This window comes from Lathamus discolor, chromosome 3, assembly GCF_037157495.1.
Source record: "Lathamus discolor isolate bLatDis1 chromosome 3, bLatDis1.hap1, whole genome shotgun sequence".
In the NCBI taxonomy this organism is placed as follows: domain Eukaryota; kingdom Metazoa; phylum Chordata; class Aves; order Psittaciformes; family Psittacidae; genus Lathamus; species Lathamus discolor.
In genome coordinates, this window is record NC_088886.1 from 133,463,003 (window position 1) to 133,469,345 (window position 6,343).

Consider the following 6,343-nt stretch of genomic DNA (forward strand, 5'->3'; position numbering starts at 1 on the left):
ATTTGTTTTTAAATGTTATGTTTTAGCTAATTATAGGTGGTTTTTAAGCCAGAATAAAATTCTGAATTATATCTAATTTGTCTTAGGAAAAGTTTGTTTTTTGGTTTTGGCTTTTTTTTTTTTTTTTTCTTTTTCCTGTTCCTATATTGCATTAATTGGAGGAAAAACTTCAAAGAAAATAAATGGACAGAAGCTGTTGAGTTATTTTATTATTATGGCTAAAAGTTTGTGATTCCAAACCATTTCAGTGCTGAATTTACTGCTTTGTTTGAAGGGTAATATAATTTATGAAATTGTCAAAAATACTTACTGTATACAAATTAAGAAAAATTATAAGTATACTGTTAAGGAACAGATGGGCTATCTGCATGTTCAAAATGAAATATCCAACTGGCTTCAAGTTCTCTGTGCTTGTTTGGTTCCCATGTTACTTTTTCATCATTTTTGCTATTTATTCTCTATCAGGATAAATATTTGGGCTTTTTTAATGCCCTTAGCTTGGAGAGACAATAGGTGCCTTGAATAGGTCCTTGATAGTACATTAGTATACAGAAGGCGCACATCCTCCTTAGCTGCGCTAGCTGCAAGGTACAATTATTTTATTAGACTGCAAAACCACAGCAACTTGCTCCAGCATTCCTCAGTGAATGTCTCCATTAATTAAATACACAAGGGAAACAGTATCCAACATTTTTGGTAAGTAGCTCTTACTCAGTTTGGAAACACATAGTGTTAAGGTATGAATTTCTGTATTTCTATGAAGCAAGTGTAATAATTTGTTATTGTGCTGTTCAGGTGTTGAGATTACAGAAGTATCATCATTGGTTTTACCTGCTGGGTGCGGTTGTTTTGCTTTTGTGACTAGATTTGGGACGTAAAAGTTCATTTCATTTGCCTAGTTTTATCTTTTCCTTGCAGCTGTCTTCAGGATGGTAGATTTGACTGAAAAGCCCCTGCTGAAGTAAGTGTACTGCAGTGGCTTTCTTTCACTTCTCTCACAGAAAGTAAAAATAAGTATACTGTAAACACAGTTTTCTGGAACTATCGAGACCACACAACTACTGAATTAATGAAATATTGTTGGTTTTGACTGAGTAGATAGAAAACTAAAAGCAAAATATTTTTCAGTCCGGCATGTTGGTTTATGAAAGTGCATTGGTCTCTTCAGGAAATTTTCATACATCTGTATGCTTTTTTTTTTTCTGAAGTAACTGGGCTGTTTTTATGTGAAAGATCACAAATGACAGAAATAATAATTGCAATTAGTAAAGTCACAAAGTTATAGATAAGCAAAATATTATCCCATACAGTAGCAGCATATTTATGTCTTTAAGAAAACACAATATCTCAGGGAATTTTTTTCTTGCAGCAGAGACAAATGAGTCAATTAATCTAAAGCACCTTTCGGTTTTCGGTAAGTAAAAGCCATTCTGCCCTATTGGAAATATCGCTGCACAAGGAGGAGTTTGGCAATACAGCAAGGCAGCTGAAATGGCTGCCAAAATAGCGAGTATGGGGAATGACAGGCCTGTTTGGCAAAATGTTTAGAAAGTGGGTATACAAAACAGTATTAATTCACTTCATACTCATGCTGAACCCACTCTTTAGTGGCAGTAGCTACTTAAGAGATTAAAATCTGTAAGGAGGGATATAAATTTGTATTTCTTACACATTACAAAAATTGCTCTTCTAATACAGCTTTTCTGAGGCTATTTTTGCATTTATTTACTTGAGCCCTCATTAAAAAAAACTAAAAATCCATTCCTCACCATTCCTACCTCATCATCTTTCGAAATGAGGGGTGAGTGTCCTCTGTTTCCAGGGTATTAATAATCCTGCACCTTAAGACTATTTTTCATGTGTCTGAATTTTCTCTTTTCTCTCTCAGTGCATCTTCCTGTGAAACACTGTTTTAAAAGACAAGAATTGGTTCCTAAGCAATCAGAGAACAGGATTTGATGATACGTTGATCTTGCACATTTTCTGAGGATATTATGCTTTGAATAGTTTTGTCTGAAAGATAAGAAAAGTAGTATGGAAAGCTAAGGGAAAGTAACAGAAAAAAACAAAACACCTTCCAGTTTCGTACCTACAGCATCTTGGTCAGCGATCTGCAAACTTACCTCAGTAATGTTCTTCTAATGCTGCTGCACTGACCTCAGTATCTGGAGAAGGGGCTGCCTGGAAATCCACTTTCCTGCCGTAAAGCAGCAGGGAGGAGGGGTGTGAATGGATCCTGTCTGCATTATTTACAGTATTAATTTGATAAATAATTCCCTTCTCTGTGTCTCATTGTAGTAGATTTATTTCCCACTGTTTGACATATCTTTCTGCAGGTGGTGTTGCTAGTAAATCATCAGAGGAAAGCATGAAAAATATTGGTTTTCATAAAACTGAAGGGTGAAGCAATAGACATAGAAAAATGAGATGTTATCATAAATTTATTTTTTCTACCCTGCTATTTCTATTATTACCCAGTAAGACTCTTGCTAAACAGAGGAGTTTGGTAGGTGCCAATACTGTGTTAAACCTACAGGCTGGTAGATGGCAGAGCTGGGATAAAATGTTAGGAATCAGGCTTCTACCACACAGTTTCCTTCAAAAAAGTAGTACTAAGCGAGCAAGGGGAGTGCAATTTTCACAATATAATGAGAGTGCAACAAACCCTTGAGTTTTATTTGTATGAGGAGGAAAAATACAGTGGGGACTGTTATATTTTGTTACTGCATGGTTCTACTGCAGAATAACTGCTATTGCGAAATGGGAGAGTGGAAATAGGTGAGAAGCACATTTACAAAGGCAGTTGTCAGCAGGAATGGCAATGAAGAAATATGGTCATATGTGATACTTGAGGACCTCTGAGCAACGGTTACTGATTAGACTCCAGTCAATTAACTCAAGAAACTGAGATGGTAGCATGCACAGTGGGCAGGGAAAGCTGCAAAAGCAGTCAAAATAAACTCTTCACAAAAGCATTATCTCAAATTCTACTCCAAGGGTATTGCCTACACTGAGGAGTGTTGTTCAGCCTAGCATCTAAAGCCCTTACTGTAAGCTGCTTTGTGTCCTCTTTATTGCAGACAAATCACACAAATTGTGTATCTGAGCACGGTAAGACTAGAAGGGTGCAAGGAGCTTCCTGGTAAAGTACAACCTGTACATTGCCTGCTATTACTCGCATGAGGTATGCTATGGAAAGACCATTTCAAGTAAAGGAGGTTCATCCAGTACCCCTCACCTGGGATCCATGTACATCTAGTGTTACGTTTATGGATAAATTATAGATAGGGTATTGCTAATACCATATAATGAGCTGTGTAAGGGGAGGGGAAGCAGCTTTTAGAGCTTTGCTCTTTGGCTTTTATTTTGGCCACAGCTGACATTTATCTTAGGTAAAATGTGATAGTGATACAAGGTGGGCTCAGGGAAGGATCTCTGGCATAGCTGTGACTAAAACTCCTTTTGGTGAACTGCCTCACACAATGGCTGCTCTCAGGGACCTTTGCATACACTTTAGAGGTGAGCAAAGAATCATGTAAAGAAAGCCTGACCAGTATCTCCCTGGGTTGATATCTAAATAATTCTGGCAGCAACTGAAGATCTCAGGCTGCCAGTGAAGACTGAGTGGCTCCTTGTGCTGTCTGAAGAGGTGATCTAGATGCTGTCAGCAGTTGCACAGCTGCTTCCTGATTTCCTCAGCCCCTAGCACAGACTGTGGCAATCACTCTGAAATTACAGCCTGAGCATTTCACAGTATCACCTTGTTTTTCCCACTGCTTAGGCAAGCGGTAACTGAGTGATCATCCCCTGAGCCAGTATAGCCAGCTACACTTCTGCAGAAACACCAACCAGAAAGTGAAAAAAAGGCTTAATCTAAAAATGCATTGTGATGTCTCCTTCCCTCCCTGAATAAGGAGATGTAAATTCCCACTCAAGAGCCATAGAGGAAGCAAAAAGGCTAAACAGCTTCATGAGATCCTGGAAAGCAAATACAAGTCCAATGTGTGCATGAACTAAGCACAGCTGTTTCAAAAACTTGTCAGTCTAGTAAGGCAGTTGGTCCCAATTTCAGAACTACTGGCTGCTAGTATTACAGCCATACAGCAATATGACTGAGCTTTCTAACTGGAAATACTGCATATGAGTGCTGTAGCTAATAAAAAATGCTGCACTGGGTTTCCTCAGACAAAAAAATCCAGCTGGGGCAGGGCCAGTTCTTCACTACAGTTAATGGGCAGTAATACTATACTCTAGGATAGCTTTTTCCACTCTTATTTGTTGGCTAGACTGAGCTGCACTGTGCACCTAAGAACCTATTCCAGCCTTTCCTGTCAAACACTTGAACATTACACAAAATGACAGCTACCTTCATAGAAAGCCTGAGATTATCCAGTTTTTCAAGTCTTTCACACTCTGTAGTTACCACGGGACTTCTCACATCTCACACTGTGATGAGATAGCTGAAACCTTCCAAACCTCTCGGGTGTGGTATAGAGTTAGCTGTCACCGTCATCCACATCACTCTGTGACTACGGTCTATGGATTTAGATAACCGTTTCTTAAAAAAAGAAAGAAAAGATTGCTTGTATTTCATTGCTTTTACATCTCAACAGATCTTACCTAAGGTCAAGATTCACTTCATGCTGCTATCATTTTTTAAAACACCAGGCTTTTATTAAATCCCGAGCAGTGCTGACCTGCAGAGCCCAGCTTTCCTTTAAGCAATAAGGTAGTGACAGTCTTTTCAGTGGGACTGCACAAGCATATTTTAGAAAGGTTTGCATCTTTAGCTTAAAAATCTTGGATATGTACCCTTGTTGCCTCTACATTTTTTGCATATTTTCCCAAAAGTAATTATCCAGTCATGAGTCTGAAATTTAGAACTGTTTCTGCATCTTGCTTCTGATACCTCATTTCTTTTTCTCTGTCCTTGTTCAGTTAGTGCTATGCTGGCCTCCCTATGATCTGGATTATTCTGGGAGTTTTTTTATTAACTCTTTTTTTTCACAACCCCATCTATGTGATTCACCCCCTTTGATTTCTCCTAGAAACCTCTGAAAAGACACATAGACCAAGAGAGCAATTCTTTCTAGGGTTTGGTATTAGCATGTACCAGGCTGCACACACGATGATGTTCACTTCTCATACACACATTCACGTTGTCTGTTGGCAGATGAGTAGTGAATTATCTAATTTAAGGAGAAAAAAAACCCAAACAACCTACTGCTGCAGTTAGATATTTTTATGTGGTTTTATTTATCTATATTTAAAAACAAAGTCCTGTTCTTGAACCTAAGCAGTTATTTCCTTGTGCTTCTTATCTTAGTTAGAATTCTGTCTGAAAGCTTTCTCCTCTTCTCAGCCCTATGTTACCCCTGTGCTTGGATAATGGAGCATTCTTCTAATCTCAACTTCTTCACTTTCAAATCCAGCTCCATCTAACAACAACTTCCCTTTGCCACACAGCTCTGGTTTTGGTTTGGCTGCATGAAGAAACTGGGTTGTTTTTGTTTTGTTTTCTTTCCCAACACATCCAGAGATGAAAGGTGGCTCTTTATCTCCAAATACTTGAAGGATTGACAAACAGCCTGTAACAACTCTTGCTCTTTCCTGGGTTCTCATTACCTGAAACAGATGGTAGAGGAGAGCTGGAGTCCTGAAGGATGCTTTCCCTAAGGAAAGCAATTGCCTTTAGTGACAGCTGGGTAAATGCTAATTTCTGACTCATAAGACATCTATTTCATGTAAAAGAACAAAAAAAAAAAAAAAAAAAAAAGAAATATTTGGAGGAAACACAACTTCTCACTTTCCTGCAGAATAAAAAAGGCTGAAACTTCTGGCCAGAATTCTAAATTCATCTTCAGAGTTTTGCAAGTCCACTTGGAATCTTTACAGATACATTTATTTGTATATTCTCCTATATATCCTGACATAGGGGGAAAAAAGTAAATTACAGAAGGCCTGTGAAAATTCCTTTTATGTTAGGAATTCAAAAAATGCTACTCTGATAGGTAACAGTTAGAAACATGCCAAATATAGAAAGTATGCTTGAGTTAAGATGAGTTCTGCTCCGTACTACAGAGCTTGCAGGTATTCTGGACCACAATCTCTTCTCATCCTACTGTGCATGGTACTTTTGGAATATTTAAAACAAACTGGACAGTTCCAAACCAATGTGAAACTTCCTCAGACAACTTTTTGAAAGCTGGGATATGGCCTATCTCTTACTATTATAAAACTATGATCCTTCTCTAAAAATGAGGCCAAATGTACTTCCTACTGTATGTATCCTAGTGTACAAATACATTTAAAATGGCTTAAGTCTTTTTCAGTACACATAGCT